Source organism: Agelaius tricolor, unplaced genomic scaffold, assembly GCF_023055355.1.
Source record: "Agelaius tricolor isolate 1412-34295 unplaced genomic scaffold, bAgeTri1.0.p SCAF_8, whole genome shotgun sequence".
Classification (NCBI taxonomy): domain Eukaryota; kingdom Metazoa; phylum Chordata; class Aves; order Passeriformes; family Icteridae; genus Agelaius; species Agelaius tricolor.
This window is the reverse complement of record NW_027269268.1, coordinates 30,190,752-30,211,854: the sequence shown is the minus strand read 5'-3', so window position 1 is coordinate 30,211,854 and position 21,103 is coordinate 30,190,752. Positions and strand designations below refer to the sequence as shown.

At 33.8% G+C, this 21,103-nt stretch overlaps 1 protein-coding gene across 23 annotated transcripts in view; it reads right to left on the bottom strand.

Annotated features, from left to right (window-relative positions):
- The window catches only part of TENM3 (teneurin transmembrane protein 3), a 1,291,378-nt gene that overhangs the window by 1,176,736 nt on the left and 93,539 nt on the right, over window positions 1-21,103 (bottom strand). The window lies entirely within an intron of this gene.

Here is a 21,103-nt window from a genome sequence, read left to right as displayed (position 1 = left end):
CAGTCAGATATATCCCTGTAGGATTATTGAAATTCTATTGGGGACACTATCAGTCAAATCTCTGGGTTCTCTCAACCATGTGCAGAGGAAGTTATTTTAATACTGTATAATAATGTAATAACCCAAGGAGATAAACTAATTGTCACTAATTGTATTATTTGTATGGTTTTTGGCTTTATGAGTGTGTTTATGTAACCACATATGCACTGTGGGTGCAAAATGCTAATAGGTTTATGTATCTCCCATTGTAGTCTGGAGGCAGACACAGTCTGCAGTACTGCATGAAAATCATTTTGAAGTTAGTGAACTGAGAACCAGTATACAAAGCAGACAACTGAATTCCATATAAACTCAAACTACACAGTACTTGCATTGTTTCCCTCTACAGAAAACACAGATAACAATTCTGAAGTGTCTGTGTGAAATTCTGACAATTAGAAACTTCAAGAAGCTGTACAGGAAAGAGTCTTTTGAGAGTATTTATGAACTAATAGATATCCCTTCTCAAACTGATAGGGAACTAAAAAGTTGCCTATTGATGAATTAAGCAATCTGCTTTGCCAAGGTACTTATCCTTGACATCCACTGTGTCATACAGCAGGATAAAGTAAGCTTTACCTATCCATCTTATGACTCATATCTATTTAGCACTCACAAAACTAATTTGTTAGCAAACATTATGGATGAGTATGTGTTACAGAATACACGTGTGACCCTCAAAGGATGAGGCTTTCTCAAATTCTCAGAGAATATTATTCCCATAACCATGCTTTCAATACTACAGACCACAGTTCTTGCATTCTGATTTGATCAAGAAAAAGCCATCAGATAAAGAGATTGTTATCTGGGTTGAGATTTTCAGAATATTCCATTTGGTACAAAAATGTACCCTAAGGAGCATGCATTGTGCATTCTCTCTTCTGCCAAAATCACAGTATGAGTAGGAGTATTTCTATTCTGGAGCTTTGGGACTTGGTTCCTAGTCTGATGGCTAAAAAGTGATTGTCAAACTGTTTTTTTTCATGACAGATACTTTCTCTTTGTTCTCCTTTACTTTTCCACAGTATTGCAACTTGCTACTCTAGTCTTTGTTTCTCGTTACATATACGTTCCTGAACAGTTTCCACCTGCTTTCTATTCAAGCACCAGCTACATTTGTCAGGGCAGTAGTGCACACACACTCATACCAAAGACTTGGTGTTCCTTAGTTTAGGTGGCAAAGAGTTCTACGAAAACCAGAGAGACACACAAGCGCATGTAAATGGGATTATTTTTTGTTTCGCCTTTCTCTTTTAATGTGCAGAATATTTTAATTTCCTATGGTTTTGAAATTATAAACATAGAAGTCAAATATTAAGCAATAACTTCCATGAGCTCATACTGTTCTAATATTGCAGTGAATATAACTTAAACAGGTACTGATGAAAAACCAGTATGCAGTATAATTAATTCTAAATACAAAGACATTTATTTCAGTGATATGGATAAATGGTATTATATACGTTGTTTTGTAAAAAGTGAAGTACATTCCTTAATTTCTATTTTACTCTCTGCTCCAAAACTCCACTGCTTTTCATAGCAAAAACACTATTGATTAGGTTTATATTACTACTATTTTCTGCACATGACAAATTAATCTTACTACTAACTTGAAATATTGACAGGAAGGTTAGGTTTCAAAAAAGGAACAGTTAGGATTTAAATCCTTATTGGTTACAGCATTCATTAATCAGTGGTAATTTACATTAATATAAAAACATTGATCCTGCTCTGAGGGCCCTCTCTTGTGAGTAATTTCATCCTCCAGCAGACATTATGAGCTACATTAAGAACTGGCATTTCAACAAATGAGAATAGCTTAACTGTAAGAGAAACATCCATTTAATGACCAAATAGAAAATTATTATTTTTTTATATATATTGCAATACCTAATGATATTTCAATTTTCAAGGATTCCCTCAAAAATTCCACTGGAGAAAAAGCTGTAGCTACATTCATGGCAAATAAAGACTTCATATTTTTCATATGTTATTTTAGAAAATCTTTCTCCTGAACGTGTATTTTTATTGCACTAAAGGTAGAGAATCAAACAACTATTTATCCAAAAAAGTAGCCACAAGGAAGAACTATATCCACATTCGAACTGAGATCCTGAAATGACAGAGCCATTTTTATTCTAACAGTTAGGCAGATTACCTCAATGCTCTTCCCACTTTGTTACCTTCTAAAAATTATCTGTTAAGAGAAACTGGCAGAAACTAAATGTAAACCTCTCTGATTAACTGGCAGCAGTATTGCCCAAAGTGCTTTCTATAAATTTAAGTTTTCACCTACGCAGAGGCAAAAAAATTGAGATCTAAAAGAAGAAATAAAACCTCTAATGAGGGGAAGCTGGGACACCTTAAAAACTTTACTGCATACAGACATGGTAACAAGCCAAGACAGAAATGATGAGTGGTTAAATCAAGAGAAAGAATTTGGTCTATTTACTTGATTCATATAGTCAGTACAAGCCTATAAAATACAGTGATAATACTTGTCCTCTATGTATCTCAGTTTTTATTTCTCTACAATGTGTTGACCACTACAAGATGGGTATAATATTCTACGGGGGAGAAAGAAAAGAAATAAAAATATCTGATTGGAAATTCTCCTCAAGTAAATCAAGTGGACTTGTGTCAAAAAAAAAAAAAAAGCAGAAAAAACTATATTTAACATATATTCTTCAGATGATGCCTCAGAGACAGAGAACACTCAGCTCCAATTTCTGGAAGATGTTCCAGAGTTCTGTTTTTCTGTACACTTCATCTTGTCAGCCTTAATTTAAAAGTACAAGCAGCATTTAACAAAACATTAAAATAGTAACCCAAATCCCTAAGTCGAATACCATTATGTTTTAGGTGCAGATTCCTTAATAATTTTGAAGCACATCAAAAATGAAAAAATCATTTTGCATATTCAATGTGAGATACTGTTATTCAGATAATATTATAATCACTGTCATCTGACCAAAAAAATTGGAAAACAAGAAAATTGAGAAAAGCTGTCACTGTAACACAAAATACATTATCTGAAATAAGCCCTGCTCAGTAGGAAAGAAAACTAGATTTTGGCAGCTGGCAGACTATGGCAAGTAGAAGGAAAGGTGAAATGAGCACCTAACTGTGATCAATGTCATAAAGACAGAGATTACACAGAAGAAATTATTTCTACAGTTGACCTAAAATTTTAATATTGACTGGAAGAATAACAAAGTAGTGAAATGCAAAACCACCAAAAATAATGTCCTGAACTAACTTTAGGAAAGAGCATAAAATCAGGGAGTATCACAAGGATCACCACCAGAAAAATATGGGAAAGGCTCTTCTGTGGACATATATAAAGTCTGTTTAAATCTTACCTAACCACTGTTCTGCCTTTTTGTCATAAAGTGAATTTGTACAAAATTCTCTTTTTCTGTGATGGGACATCTCACTCTGTATTTCCTTTGTTCTGCCATGGTAATCCAAAAAAATTCTTTGCTGTCTATTTAGGGATTCTCTTGCTTCCCAAAGAACCACTGGTGAGTCATTTGAAAACACTCCTCTGCCACTAGTGAGGACCAACTCAGTGGTGAGTGATGGTTATCCTCATTGGTGATTCACTTTGGCACCCTACTTGGCAAGAAAACTGAGTGGAATCTGACACACTGCATAAAAAGATCTACTTCCAACTGAAGTAGCACCACATGCTAAGAGAAGTTTGCCCATGCAAACTCTAAAACAAATGAAGACTACAAATGTGGCTAAAAAAAAAAAAGAAAAAAAGAAGCAGGCACAAAAAGCTTTGGGACAGTTTCTGCACCAAAAGACCATACTACAAACTGGATCAGAAAGAAGAAAGATTATTCACTGTTTTCAAACTCCTGAAACCTTAAGGTTGAAAGATGTAAGAGGTTATAGCTTTTTTTTTTTGTTTAATTTGCAGTCTGGGTAAGGAATGTCTTCTGATACACTCAGTTTAGCACAAGAACTTTAGAAACCTTAATTAATTTGGGCATATGTTTCAGCCGGTAATAACAACTTTCTAAATATATCTACTTACATGATTTGGTTATTATTTTGCTATTATTATTTTTACTAATTCAGTGGAAGGAAGTAAAAAAAAACACTGCATGAAAACGGTTGAGAAACTCAACAGTCCTTCCTTACGTCAAAAAGAAAGAACAGTTTACATCTTGAGAAAATGTATTATAGTTACTATTGAAAATATGATTGCCAATTAGGCTGATTGAAACTCTAAGAATGATCACTGAAAAATTTAAAGGAGAACTTGTAAAAGACTTTTACAAACATAGACATGGTAGGAATACACAAAAATAAAGAGCAATTGAGGAAGCAACCAAAAGCTGACCAGTGAAAGGGACAGATGCAATTCTTATCAGAATGGGAGGGTGTCACACAAGCATAGAGACAGTAAGGAAAACTCAGTTACTTCCCATTAATAAATTTTTCCATGAATTAATAAATAAGGAAGTGGCTGAATTAGGGTGATTATAGAACACAACATATCTGCTTACTGAATTCATAATAAAAAAAGAAAATAGTGACTATATTGTCAATGTAAAAATGAGAAAAATACTCCTTTATCTGTTTTTTCAATGAGAAAAAACGGACAAAGGAGTATTTCTAATGACTGAATGTCATTATACTAGAAGATCTCAAAGGTACTAGACACCATTACAAGTAGTAATTAATTAGAAAGAATAAGGAACCAATTATTTGTTAGCTTTAATTTTCAGAGAAAAGTAGCATCCCATCTCTGTTTTGGTTGGATTTTTATGCTCATAAATAACTTCACAGAGTTCTAGAACATCATGACATAACATAATCTTATAATTCTTTCTAACAATCTCCTAAATAGTTGGAACACTTTTGATGTTCAAACACTCTATTTCACTGAGCATTCAGGGTTCTACTGTGTTTTGGGCTCTAATCCTATTCATAAATTGTATAACTGCTATGGCTTCTATATGGAATACACTCGATTGTTTTAGATGAGGTATATTAACTATGTGTTTCTCTTTTTTTCCTCAAGCTCAGAGAATGTTTTAACAATCTTTCGTTTTTGTTTTAGGTATTCAGACCAGTTTTTTCTTTACTGTATATCTTTGAAGGTATTTCTAGATGTTTCTGTAAGTGGCACAGGTGCGTGTCTTAATTTTTTTTTTCTATTGACTGTAATAATGTTTTCCTTCCTATTCTTTGTATTCCTTTATTCACTTTCAATTCTATATACTTCTGTAAGAAAGGTAACTTCCAAAGGAAGGAAGCTTCAGTGGCCACCCATGAAAAGAGCTTGACTCCATCTTTTTTGAACCCTTCCTTTCAGATTTTTACATAGATCAATGAGACACCATCTCTTCTCTAGGTTAAATACTCCCCTCCCAGCAGAATAAATGTATGATATAAATAGTATGGGCAGGAAGACGAATATGAAATTATTATCATTTAATAAAACAAGAGCACAGCATGAAGTTGAGAAATATTAAAAGCAAGCAGTGATTTAGAGGCTTTTGCAAAACTGCCACAATATGTTATGGATTTAAGAAGTATGAACAGCTTTAAAAGTATAACAGCTTTAATTGTACAGAAATTAATGATTTTAAAGTCTAAAACTTATCTTGCAGAGTATTTGTACTAGCTAGAGATTACACAGGGGTTAAAAATATCTCTGTAAAAAATGATCCATATATAAATAAGGGAAGTTTGATGTTCCCCATGCATATTTGACTATAAAATGTTGTAGTCCTTGTTATGGTTACATGATTAGATTGATGTAGCTTAGCCTAGACTTGGTGAATGTTTAAGTAAAGTCAAGGTAGCCTAGACTTGGTGAATGTCGTAAGTAAAGTTGAGATAGCACATGGAAAAATAATGAGAAGAGAGATGAATATTGAGCTAATTGTTTGTGTATATACTTAACTAAGTCGTGTTACAAATCAAATGTAGGATGAGCATTTTGAATAACTGCAGGAAATGAACTTCACAAGAACTCTAAGATTCTCATCACCTGAGAGTGGATGAACCAGACCCAAAGAAATGTTATTTCAGAGCAATTATCCATGTATCTTTGATCCTGCCAGTCTTGGTTGTGGTGATGTCCTGCTTCAGTTACATCAGCCCCTTTACTGGACAATCTCTCAAAAGTAAAAAACTTGACATACTGGTTGGAAGTTACAAACTACCACGCACGGGGAAGATAAATTTCCAGCTCTGGAAATCTCTCACTGATGTTGCTGGAAGCGGAAGAGGACAACACAAAGAAAGTCATTCCATTCTCAATAAAGTATTTGTTAAGTAGCTGCATTTTTGACAACTGTCTGAGATAAAAGAAATTAGCTAGTAGAAACATGAACTTAGTTATATATTTCTTTTATTTTTGCATTAGATTTTCTTGTCTATGACACACTTTAATTCTTATACAAATGCTCAAATTTTTTTTCCAGCACTAAACAGAAAAGTTAATAAATACTCTCATAAGCAGAAAAATATTTTACAGATCAGCCATATAATAGGGTAGTTTAAAGATTGCCTAGAATATCATGTTTATTGCTGACCATGTATGGCAAAGCTAAATTGTTAGAAAAGCAGAAAGCAGAAGTCTACAGGAAGGTTTCAGTACATCAAAACTTTAAAACTCCATTCCAAAATAAACTTGAAATGAACAATTATTGAGAGAAAAGAAAACCCTATATATTGGAATATATAATATTAAAATATAAATATTGGAATGTAAGGAATACAAAAGAACCTCAAATTTTTCAGAAATTCTAGCAAAATATGATACTAATTTCTAAGAAGACTACTAAGATACTAGTATGTCAATAAAGTTCTATCAAAACCAAGTCCTGCTGTTCTACCCACTTATGCCAGGACTGAAATTGGTCCACAGTGATTAATTTGAGCTAAGTAGAGTATGTACAGTATATATGCTTCAGGTATTGACCCATAGCACTCTCAGGTCCCTCTGAGAATGGTAGGTCTAGTGGTTCCAGTGCTGATGTGTGAAATGTTATAACAAACCAGAAATCGATGCAGAGTGCACAGTAAACAGACCCAGTCAATGAGCTATTCATTACCTTTTGTAAGCCTCCAGTATAATTGGCATGTGGTCAATTTATAAACTGTAATCAACTGAGGCTTTATTTAATCTCTTATATAGAAAAAGAGCAAAAAGCTTCATGCTTTATGTAGTTTTAAGAACATAAATCTGGAGAGGTAAGTAATTAGAAATCCAAATGCACCCTCTATTAAAAAAAAAAATCTCACTTGTCTGATTTCTAACAGAAGATTTTTATTAAACACCTCAGTACTGTACCCAGCAAAGAGTGTTTTTGGGTGTGGTACTTCTATTGGATTTTTTTTCCTGATCAATAATTAAAACCTAAATCCCAGATGCATTTTTTAAAATAAATTGTTGCCTTCCGAAAAGACATTTTTCCTACCAAAAGAGGGCACATATTTAATCATTATTGTTTATCCTTATTTGCTTACTGATAAAAACCTTTTTACATAAAACTAATAAAAGCTGGTAAATGACAAAGTTAACCTTTTCATTTCAAACTGAAACCAAAAACTAAACCCCATAGTCACATTATTTGATACTAAATGCTTGGCTAGCTCCTAAAAATAATCAGACCCTAAATAATGACTGCCTTCAGTAGAGAGCCCCTATGTAGGATTTACTTCAAAATCCTGAATATAAACAGCAAGTAGCAAAATATGGAGATTTGTACTAGAAAATTTAGAGGAAATTTATTTGCTTTACCATTCACGTATTACTTCTTTCCCATAAGCAGCTCTTTTTTTGTTTGGTTCAGTTCACCATATTTGGCTTTCAGAATACCTAGGTAGGTTTTCAATTATGGAGTCCTACACAGGCCCTCTTCTCCCTTCAGTGAACTTTAGAGTTCTGCATGGTCAACAGGTGTGAAGGATTTAAGTATCTTACAACACAGTTCATCTAAGGGAATGTTTACACAGTTTTTCTAGTGTGTTCATTCATACACTGTGCCAGAGGAAACCACGGAGTGTTATCACATTGCAGAGCCTAAGATATCATACTTCATTTCATTGCTGGGTTAATTGCAGCCATCTGGTTTCATGGCTCAGTGCACAAACAGAATGGACTTCTTTCTGCCTGAAAAATTAGGCAAGTGAAGTTGAAAATGTCTATGTGGGCATTGCCTTTAAGTGACAGCTTCTCCCCATGTAAGCTCATGGGTAAGAGTGAAATAGAGGAAATTAAATGTTGTGAAAGGTAAGCCAAAGAAGGCTGAGCAACTTACACAGGCACACAAACCCATTAAGATCATATCTGAATTACAAAGACAAAAAATATTTATGCTTGATATCTATCTATCTATCTAATCTATCTATCTATCTATCTATCTCTGTCCAGGTTGAGTAGCTATATTAGTAGAATATTTATTTTGTTATTTGAGTTGAATACCATGTTCATTTGCTCTGACAACTGTGTTATGGATAACTATAGCCTATCATGCTTAGACTAATCAGAAAAGAAACGTGATGGGAGATGAGAGTTACCTAAGCCATAGTGTATGTACAATAGCTCTAAAGCACAATTTAGAAAAAACTGCATACACAGTTATTGTCAAACTTTTTTAACTAAATTATTTGTATATCTACAAAATTAATAATCGATACTTTATTTAAAAAAAATTAAATTACTTCAGCTACTGCTGACATCACTTCAGAGTAAATGTATGATGTGCCAATGAACACTGTTAACTATGTTATAAAACAAAGATCTAATTTGATTACTGGCTGTTACATTTGGAAAATTTGTTGATTACATTGTTATATTAAGTTAATAAATGGAGTAATCTGCCTGTTACAGTCATTCACTCTATGGTTACCTATTTGTCTATTAGCCCTGGTAATTGTTACTAGCTTTCTAATTTTTAAGAAATAAAGGAATTGGCTGCACTTCCAGGTTATACAAACTGCAAATTAACATGTTTGTCATAAATAAATACATAACACATTTTCTATTACAGCTTTATTAGTGCTTTGAGCAATATTTAGTTCAGCAGTTCTTAAGTAGGAAATAAAAAGAGTACTAAATGGTGGAATATCTTCTCTTAAAAAGATTTAGGATTCAACTATGACATGAGTCTTGCTGAATCAGTTGAAGAAGCTTTTTTTCACTAGAGAATTTACTCATCTAAATTGTTACTTTCTGAAAGCAATTGTAAGACCCGAATTTAATTTCATTATTTGCTCTTATGTTCAGCAAAAATCAAAAGAGATACACATTAAAGACTGGCTGGATGGCAGGACCCAGGAAGTGCTGGTGAGTGGTGCTGAATCCAGTTGCCATCTGGTCATTAGTGGCGTCCCCTAGGGCTCAGCCCTGGTTAATATTTTTGTCAATGAACTGGATGTGGGGATCGAGCACACCCTCAAGTAAACTTGCAGACAACACCAAGCTGGGTGGGAGTGTTGATTTGCTGGAGGGTAGAAAGGCTCTAAAGAGGGATCTGGACAGGCTGAACTGATGGAACGAGACCAACAAGGCCAAGTGCCAGGTCCTGCTCTTGGTTCACAACAACCCCATTCATCAGAACACGTTACTTTTCTTTTCTAACCAGCTACTGGTGCAGTAAAAACTCACTTTGATGCACCGTCCACCTTAGATTTATCATTAAATAGCACACAAAATATTCCCCAATTTTAGATGCAGAAGTAAAACTAGGAGTGTGTCCAACACAGGAGTACAGGAATTGACAGTAAGGTAGAGAACATGAGAGCTGCTGAAGACTCTGACCCTGCCCAAATCCTCTGAATCCATAGTACCTCTTTGAAGGTGTTCAAAGATTTTTATTTTCTGATGAAGGCAAGTTCAGCAGATGAAATAACAATTTGAAAATATATAGGTATATTTTACTTAATTTTTCTGGGAGATCAATCAGGCTACAAGAAGTAGCCTGACAGTCCAACACTAAGCAAAGGAAAGCAAACAAGACAACATAAAATGAAAAAAGAATACCTATAATGAATGTAAATATTGAAAATGCCAAGGTATTACATAGAAACAGAGTTTCTATGTTTTGATGTAGCACACATTTACTCTAGGAAGAGTTACACACATGGACTGATATTGATATGGTACTACCTATGTCATCAGAAGAATCAGATGGCTATCAGTTATTATTCTGACTATCCAAACACAGCATTTTTGGAGACTACCATGTAGCTATTGCAAAAAGACCCGTATTTTACAGGATATATTATTAACACGACTACACCACTGCTTTCATATTTATTCATTTACCTTTTTTTTCAAGAAAGCATGAATTTATCCTATGTTTCAATCTAACAGTTTTGTGGAAATGGTATCAAAATTATTTAAACAATGTTAAAAAATATGGATTATCAAACTTAGTGATGAAACTTGATTCTTATTTGATATATCAATTTACAGGTTGAGACATTTAAAAACAGAAGCATTCCTTGTTGAAACAAGATGTTTACAATCAGGTTATCTGACTAGGTCCCATTAATGCTGATTCTATCACTATTAGAAACGTTTCTGACAACAAGAAGAAAACAAACAAACAGGAAAAAAAAATTGGTTACACAAATACTACATGGATAAACCATCTGCCAGGGCAAAAAAAAAATTTTAAAAAAGGCAAAAACTTAAATTTAAAAGTTTGGACTCAAAAGATAGTATTTCCTGAAGGTCCACCTCACTGTTACAAAGTGATGACAAGATGAAGAGAATGATATAAGACAATATTAGATCTCTGTTTAGTTTCCCCACAGCAGGTAACCTTCTAAGCTAGTAAATACAGTGCCACCATCCCTTGCAACAAGCCATAGGTTTTGTGTTACAAGAAAAGTTTCCAAAAGAATCATAATTAAAATTATAAAATTCTAATTACTCCTATAATCAACTCTCTCCCTGACTCTCCAAGCCACCAGCCTCAGGACCAAGAAAAGCAGTGGAGACCTGAGCATAACACAGAGATGCTGGACAAATACCAGAAAGGAGTTTAAAATGGCATTACCAGAAATAAGCTGTAAAAACTGAATAATTTATATTATAAGAACCTAGAATCTTTGTGAACAGGTTAATAATTCTCGGTTTAGATTGTTAAGACCTGTAATTAAACTAAAACATCTTGATTTCACATGTAAATCTCACTTTGAGTGCAAATTGTATTACAACTACTTCTAGGATGTAATTTGGATACAAAAAATTGGTAACTTTTCAGGGAAAAACTGTTCCATTTACATAGCTAAAATAAGAATTTAATTAGCTTTCTGATTTATTAATGAGAAATAATGAACTAACAATCAATGAATTTTGCATTCATTATTAACTGAAACAGACAAAATACAATATTGGACACTTACAAAATGCTGATAAACACCTCTTAATTTCTAAAACCCCTCTCTACTCAATCCCACAAAGTTCTAAAGGCAATCACACCCACAGAACTATGGGAACATAGACAGCATATGGCTTACAAGCACAACATTCTCCTCTGGGAGGGCAGGCTACCCAATTGACACAAACCTTGTGTGAGGGAGAGAAGAGCTCCAGCTTTGTGTGAAGCTGTGTCTCTCCCCACAGGATGCAAACCCACATTTTGGTGTGAAGGCACCAAATGGAGGGTACACACACACCCCCAAGGTGTGAGTCCCTCCTTGTTTCATCTCAGAGTGCCATGGTGGAAGACTTGCAGCAGGAAGGAGGTCCAATCACCACCACTGCAAGGTATCTCCCCGCATGCCAAAGGTTTTCCTTTTACATATTTCTTTTAAAGCTCACTCCTTTAGTTCAGAAATCCCTTCGGAGTTTCCCGGTTAGCATTTAAGCAAACACCTGCTCAGATAGTTTTGGGTGCTCCCCTTCACACCCACATCCTTGTCTTAACATTTGTTGTCAGGGGTGGGCTGTGCTGGCATTCCTACAGTAACAGATTAGTGGATGGTGGTGTAGGCAATTAAAGACTTAAAATTTAGTGCAGAAAGAAAGTGAAAAGAACTCAAATACCTATAGAAGGGAAAAGAAGTGAAATAGATACTATCAGAGGAGTTAATATGTACAAAGACCAAGTAGAAGACCACTCATGCTAAAAAATATCAGATATATCAGAAACTGAAGGGACAAAGGAGACCTAAGTAAAGACTGCCCAATACTGATGAATGATGTATTTTATTTTAGATTACTTTGGGAGTCTTAATTATTTTAAATTACTCAACATCCTGTTGAAGTTTTGTTAAATGGGATGCCTTTTGGTAGATTCTACATTTGTTTAGAGTATGAAATTATGTTAACACCATAGGAAACAATCTCCTTTTGCCCAGAATTTATTTAACATACTTGTTCTTGTGAAAAAGATTTTTTTAAGTGTAAGATCAAGTTTTACTAACCATTATCTGAGACTGCTATAACTTTATTAATTTTATTTCCTAGAATGACCATTGATTCTGAAAGGAATGATGACCAGTATTACAATTACCACAGAAAAGACGCAGTTATAGGGAGTGTAATATACTAAGACAACTGAATCATAAACTTAAGCGGAGGTATTTACATATAAATCACATTTTGTTTATATTCTTGTTAATGAAGTTGGCTGATGATCACCTTCTTCAAAAACTTAAAGACATTCAGAAATTTAAGTGGTTTAATGGTACTAGTTTTGAACTGGAGAATCTTCAGTATAGCTGGATAAATAACGAATTCCTTCACTATTTGGTTAGTATTTTGATTGAGGTGCTTTGAATTCCTGTTGAATTTCTTTGAAAAGCTTCATGTGGATATAAACCAGTTTTCTGAAGTATAAAAAGATAATGATTATGTTGGCCCTACTTTCAGTTTGAAATTTTGTCTAAGGTACAGATAAAGTATTTTATTTTCACAAAAAAGTACTTTCTGGCAAGCATCTATATCAAAGTTATGTAAAACGTTTCAGAAGAATAAAATAGTGCAAGTCACAACTTCACAATGAAGTCATGTCAACAGACTTTCAAAAGTAAATGCTCTTTGAGCAAAGAAAAAAAGTTGCTCTTTGAACAAAACTATGCTCTTTGATGGCACAATGCAACTTGTGTGAAACAAAACAAAACTTCTATTGTGAGATCACCCTATAGCCAAAAACATGAGCCTGGAAGATCTGTTGAAGATGTGAATTCATATCAGACAGAAGACATAACTACATTTATCTTTCAAGACCAAAGGTTCAGTTCTGCAGAATTCTACAAAGATGCAGTTCTACAGAATTGGTCCCTGCTAGGGTAATATATTCATCCACCATACAGAGCACACAAAAGAATGGGTGTAACCCATTAATCCATGGAATTCAGAAATTAAAGTGGCAATCGGGGATTTATACAATGGGGAACTATGTACTTGAGACAATACTTTTCCAGAAATTCTGTGTGTTCTGTCTTCAGTTTCATGACTTAAATGATAAATAGGTTTCCTTTATTTTCTTAGAAATAATATAATAAATGCATTTTATTTGTACATATTATCAAGCAGCTAACTTAGGTAGCACAATTTCCATGACTAGTAACACCAGTCTTAAAGGGAAGTTATCATTCTGTGTCATATCCAAAAGCAAAAACACCTAATACTTTGGTTCTAGCATAGGCATATTAAAATGGGCTAGCAATATGAATCTATGTCCATATATATTCAAGGCATCATCCTTTAGAAATATATGAAGGTCTAAAATTATTTTAGGTTTACAAAGCTGGATAAAATCCACATTATCTTCCCCACAGAAAAGTATTAAAATAGCTGTAATCTCTTAGAATTGATTTTAAGTTGCAAATACACATTCACTCAGTCTGCAATGAAATCTTGCTCTATAACCACTGTGCAGAACTTGAGAATTCATTTTATTGGTTTTCCAGTTTAATTGAAAACACCTTTTTTATTTTCACACATATGTATGTACATATATGTCTGTGTATAGATGGATGGATGTGTATGTGTTTGTTTCAGCATTAAGAAATTTGTTTTTACATAGTGACTCAAAACAATAGAAACTGAAAATTCTACATAAATACATAATAAATTTATTCAAAACAGTCAGAAGTAGTCTGGCACAGTAGATAATCTGTAACTGTATTATTTTCATAGCAAATGCCAAAAACAGATATCCGGATACAAGATGTTCTTGAAGATGTTCATTTATGAAAGAAAAGGCAACAATTTCAAGAAGAAAAATTGCAATATTTTCCAAAGTACCTAAGTAGCTTGCAAACTACTGGCCCTAGACTCTGACCCTGTTCTGCAACCTGGAGCCCATTTTCCTTACTTGCCTGCGTGCTACAGCAGAAACTGTGGCCACTTATGTCCTACTTTGATAAGTACCCTGTATGCAACTTTTTGCCTTCAGTGAGGTGGCAAGTTGCATTGAGTTTTAGCCCATGTTAAGGCTGACAAGTGTTGCTAAAGGTATGATGGCTTTTGAGAAAAATACCACACAGGCTTAAGTAACACAAGTAAGGTTCCAGGCAGAAGGCTCAACTCCCCAGATACAGATGGTGAGCAGAAAACTGAGGGGGTGTGACTGGCATATACCCTCTGAGTACACTCTAGGTGCATACATACTTCCGAAATAAATGTTCTGATTAGTGTGAAGAGGAAAAACTGAGAAGTTTTGCTTGGATACCCTAGACTTTAACCAGAAAAGAATTTTATGCAGAAATTACAGAAGTTACATAACTTTCAACCAAAGTTCAGTCTAGGTATCTGAGACAGATAAGACAGCTGACACATGATGAGAGCAAGTCTAACTCCATGCACTAATGACCAAGGAATGCATTTGAACTCCTAGAAGCTTAACTTAAAGGCTCATTTTTCATAATGTAACTCATCATACAACATCTTCTATTTTCTTCTATTCTCAAGCATAGAATCAAAGAACTGTAAATGGTTTGCATTGGCAGGGACCTTGAAGATCCTCTAGGTCCAACCTACCTGCTATGGGCAGGGACACCTTTACTAAACCAGGCTGCTCAATGCCTCTCCAGCCTGGCTTTGAACACTTCCAGGTATTGGGCATCCACTTTTCTGAGCAACTTGTTGCAGTGCCTCACCACCCTGACAGTTTAGAATTTCTTCCTAATTCAAACCTTTCTAATTCTGAACTTCTTTCAGTTTAAAGCCATTCCTTCTTGTCCTGTCACAGAATCATAGAATCATTGCAATTTGGAAAAGACCTCCAAGATCATCTAGTTCAGCCTTGTAAACTGAATCACAGAACCAGACGTCATGTCCAGTCATTTCTTGACCACCTCCAGGTGACTCTGCCATCACCTGGAGTAAATCAAGCCACTTTGTTTTCTTCAGGACTGAAATGCTCAGTCACAGCCTCAGCTGTCGAGATGCTGCTACCTCAGACTGCTAAGGGTGGCAGCTCTCACTAGATTTTTTTGTGGTCACTAGTAGAGAATTTCCTGTAGGGATTATAGAGGGATTTTCCTATAGGGATAGATATTTCCTAACACAGAAACATGTAAAAAACCTAAACCACAGAGGCCACAACAGTTTCAGTTTTAGTATTTTCTAAATTTGCAGTGCTTGACTTGAAGGTTTGATATTCTTTGAATTTTTCTTGGTTTTTTCCTCTAATAACTTAATTGCATCACAAAGAGCAAAATATTATCTATAAATTATCCACCAGAGTTTTGCAATGATTTTCATTATGATGTGTAAATTATAGACATGGCACTATAAATTACCTAAATGATGAATGCATAATATGTCTTGATTCTGTAACTTTTCAAGAAACCATGAAATTAACACAAAAATGAACATAAATGAAGTTGACACATTTGGCTAAGCAAACTATTTTAAAATATATTTAAATCACACAAATAATAATACTTGTAATAGTTTCAGACTCTTTAGAATAATTGGCATGCTTTGTTTGTGTTTTCTTTATTAAATTAAAAGGTTTATTCACCATAAATTATATGCTTTTGACACAGTATCTCAAATAATCCACCTATTTGGAAGTGTGAATTCAGTTCTAAAGTTTTTCTGCTTTCTGTTGGAATGGGATATATATTTCAGAATCTCATATTTCAAAACCATATGCACTTTTTTTACTCTGTTTACCTAATGGAGTAGCATTAAAATTAATACTTAACTGTGAATAAAAAACAAAAAACCCAACTGCTTTGGTTTCTACCAGATAACTTTCTGCAGGCATCTGGATGGAAGTTGAGTTACCAGAAATGTGCCAGGAATGTGATTCCCTTCACAGTAACATCTTTACTCTATAAGTACTAGCATGGATATACACTTCCAGAGCAAAGCAAATGTTAACAAATTTTTACAACAAAATAAACAGCATAAAAATTAGTCACCATTAAGCAGTTGACTGATCTTTCAGTTCTCACCTGACATTTCTTCATATCACTACAAGTAATTAGAAGTAGAACAGAACAGATCTAGAGCAAGTACTCTATGTAAGTCAGACAAAGAAATAGCTTGAGCTGGAATAAAGTGCACACACACACACACACCCCATGACTTAAGAGCCTGTGGTATTTTATAAAAAGTTTTAATAGTTGCACAGTGAAGAGAAGAAAATTAAGTTCAATGCCCCAGTGATTCTCTAATGGCTAAAACCCACATAATATCCTTGCTAAAATACACACAGCACGTGATTTATTTTTTTTTTTAAGTTTTGAATTTCAGGATGGATAAGTATTATTCATTGCCTTTGTGAAGTAGATTTTTATGTACTGTACATTCTACTGGCATTTATAGCTAGAATGTTATAAACCAAGAGTAAGAAAATTCATTAGAGTCCTATTTTCTGATTGCAGTAATTAAAGGGACATAGTGATAAAGTCACTTACATGGAAATGCAAAACCAAAAATCACCGTATTTTAATGCAACCTCCCACTCATAGATGAAATAGAATGTTTCATTTCTAGCCCAAGAAAGAAAACAAGGTTAAATATTTTTAATTCAAATAATATTCTGAGCTCAAAATTAAATATACAGATAGAGCTTCTACTTAATAAAAGCTGAAGTCAAGTGATTGCTTTCCAGTAAATAAAATGCAACTTGGGGTACAGGGGAAAAAAATAATAATACCCTGGTCACAGTAAGATTTCTAAGATAATTTCCCCAACCAGTTTCAAAAGACTGGCAAGGCCAAACCTGAGCTGCTCAAATTGTCCCAAGACTCCTGAGCAAATTTCTGTGTTTTCCAGGAGAAGCAGAAATTCCATTGCACACAGCCATAACTGTCAACTGTTTTCAATTTTGAGACTCCCCAAGTATCAGCACTGAACTCCTGGTTTTTGAAAACTGGACTATCTACATGCGATCCTGGAACCCTTAATGCTGGCCCAATTCCTGTGCAAGACACAAACCTATTGAAGAAAAGAAATGCAATAAGGTCCTGGTGCCTGCCCACTAGGGAGCATCTCCAAATCTTTTACCAAAACCACTTCAACTCTTTCACAGTATTAGCTACCTGAACAAATGAATGGTCAGTGATATAAGTGTTATCAGCAGGTGCCCATGAGTGGGAAAATGATTACCACTGTGTTCTACAGTCATCTCCTCATTAAAAAAGTTTGTAGTAGTAAAGATTTATTAAGTACTCTTATTTCTTTTATATCTTCCTATGTTCAGGGCATATACAGTGCATTTGGTAGTTGAAGCTTAAATTTCTGAGAAACTGCCATGCAACATGAGAGCAACTAGTGTCAACAGAAGGTTCACTGTTAAAAATTAAAGCCAAATATAAAGTTAGGTAACATAAAAAAGCAAATGCTATACAGTTCAATTTCATTAACTAAATTTTTAGTATGGTTTTGCATTTAATTTCCTTGTTTCTCTGCTCTTTACTTGTGAAATAAACTATCCCTTACCCTCATAAGTAATGAGTTTATTAATTTTATGTTTATTACAGAGTTACTAATGTCATGAAGTACTACAGAACTTGCATGACAACAGCCACACTTCTCCTATTAAGGAATCAACCATTTTGTATTCAGAGCATCCTTTATATAATAAACAATAAATATGACATGTTGACACAGTGTAAACAGTGTAGGAAAGCAAAAACTGAATAACAAATATTTTTTCCTGAAGTAATCTTTGTAATTTCATACATAAATAGTGTTGTGTACCTGTTAAAAAAAAAAAAAAAAAAAGGAATGATTGTATTTAAAAACTGCTCTAATGCACATGCACAGGGGAGCTGAAATAAAGGTATTCATAAATTTCATTCTAGCAATTTCTCAGCCTGGCTTAATTTATTTTAATAAAGCTCTTTATAGAGAGGATAGTAATATTTCTGAAGGCGTCTTTGATAAGCAGGCAGCACATTCTAACTGTCAGAACAAACAGTGGTAAACCTTGGCAGAAACTGTTTCAGATTATGCTAAAATTAACAAAGCTTCATGTTACTCAGCTGTACAATATTGCACACATAAGGAAAGAATGTCTTTCGAAATCTCTGTGAGAATTGTATAATCACAGCTGTCACTTAGTAACTCCAATAATTTTTTACAATCTAAAAGAAAGTATCTAACATATCTCATAATGGCAATCATCAAAAAATACTGATTTTCTTCACATTAATCCCTGAAAGGAGCAGTATGAGTGTTACTAAAAATATCAATATCAATCAGAGAAAATAAATTCTCATAAGTTTGTAGGGGAAGTGGTCTCGTCCAATTTGTGACTTCTGGAATGGAGACAGATCTCTCTCTTGCATAGCTGTGGTATTCTCTGGAGATAAATGGCCTAGCACTGTAGAATCCTACAGCAGAAAAAGCAGAAACACAAATGTTCTTACCTCAGCTCATTAATTATAATGTTGCCTTTTTGTTGCTTCTCCTATTGTATTTTACTGCTGCCAGTGGTTGTTCAACACTCTGGTTTTACAGATTCTAGCACTATTGTCCAAACTATCTCTGTGGAAAAAAATACTGAATGGACAAAAACTTGGCCTTGAGTAAGAAGAGCATTTTGATTGTTCAGATTGGTAACAGTAATTAAGGACACAAATCCACTCAGGGTCGAAAATGTGGATGAAACACTGAGTAGTCTATCCTAAGATCTTCCTAATGGATTTGTTTCAGAGTCTCATTTCCTGAGATTCTTCATCCTGTGTGTGCTGATCCTGTGGGACTGAACTACCATGACAGGATGAATATTCAGTCTAATCAATACAGACATACTGACTGGGTTTTGTATGCATGTAAGTAACACTGCTTAAAAGTAAGATGTAATTGAAAAAACCAGATCCCTACTCAAAACCAATACATACACTCTCTATCTGTTTCTGGTATAAAATACCTGTATCTGTCTACATTCCTAACACAGCAAATTTTTTACAAACAAAAAAAAAAACCCTGTCATTTTTTCTTTGAAAAATTTTTAAAAGCTATCATTGGGAAAGGACTAACTTAAAGTTTCACAGTGAAATCAGGATAAGGTTTTAATGCAAAATATTATTTTCTCAGGACTCCATGTAAATTAACAATATTATTATTGCCACCACTAACAAATGAAAAGAGGTTTAATTATAAAAGGATGTTCAGAGCAAAATCAAGCTGGTATTTAACTATGTTCCAATGAAAAAGTAATAAAAAATAGAAGTCTGCCTTTTCTCCTAATTAGTGTTAAAACACACATTTTTCTTTCTTTTCTTTTAGCTATGATCATACTAACATCTTACATATTGTAATTACAGTGGTAAGGAGGCTTTATTTCAAACAAGTGCAATGAGCTACTTATGATTTGTTTAGCTAAGTACTCCCAAACCTCTCTAATAGAAGAGAACATAAGCCACAATTCTCTGACAAAGCAGTCAGTGAACTCTGAATAAATTCTTTAATTATTATCTCCTAACCATAGTACAAGAACATTATAAACTAACACTGAGAACAAAGAATATTTAAAAAGCCATAGAATTATACAAATTGAACAACTGTGAAATAAAAAGACCTTAGTCCCTCATATGATGATAATTTGATCTTTTCCATAATATTGTTATACACATCTCTTTACACTTTTATAGATAAAACTTTTATTAACCCAATTATGTAAAATTGTACAAAATAAAAATTCAAATATTTTATTCACCGTTTCATTGATCCAAACAATTATTTTCTATAAACACATATGCATATGTAGGTGCACTTCCTGCTTTTACATTAAACTGTATTCCTTCAGCAGTTCTAACATTTAGTAAACTTTTGAAAAATTAAGCAAATCCTAAGTGCACTTTTGTGTCATCACTTCAATTGTGCTGCTAATCATAAAGGTATTTTATTTAATTATTTACTCTTGTCTTTTATCTATGAGTGAGATATTTTTACTTAATGTAAACTTAATGAGATTTAAAATTAATCAAATTCAATATTGGTACCAAAAAAAATTTAAACTTCATATCAATCTAACTGAAAAGATGCAGTATACTAACATTTTTACAAAATATTTTTATTTGAAATTGAATAAAACTGACAAATATGAAAAACAGAACCATAATTTTAAAGCATACCTAAAGCAATCTAGATAATTCAAGAGCTACATATCTTAGTTCTATGATATATACCATATGAGTATATAGGCTCTACAGTCACATGTCTTAAGTATAGGGCACATTATCTAATACACAGTAGTAAAGTTAAGATACTCAAAAACAGATGGAGGGACTTGGGGAGGGATTGAGTAATAACAAAATCACATATCAAGTTCTCCCCTCAAGGTTTTTTGTGATTCCCACTGTTAGCAACAAAATCTAGCAGTATTTCTGAAACATGTATTAAAGAAGTAATCTTCTTGGGAGAGAGTTGTGCTTTGGATTCAGCATATGCTTAACCATATGCTTAAAGATAAGCTCATATTTACCTGTTTTAGTCAGTGAAATCAAAGGTAAAGAAAAATTAAAAGCATTTGTTTAGAAGGAAGAAACTAAAACTAACTAAAACTGTACTGTAAAATCATTTTACAGTGACAATCACAGAAAATTAATTCCCCATACATTGCATCACCTCTCATACCCATGTGTGGATTCTTCGCTATTCCAG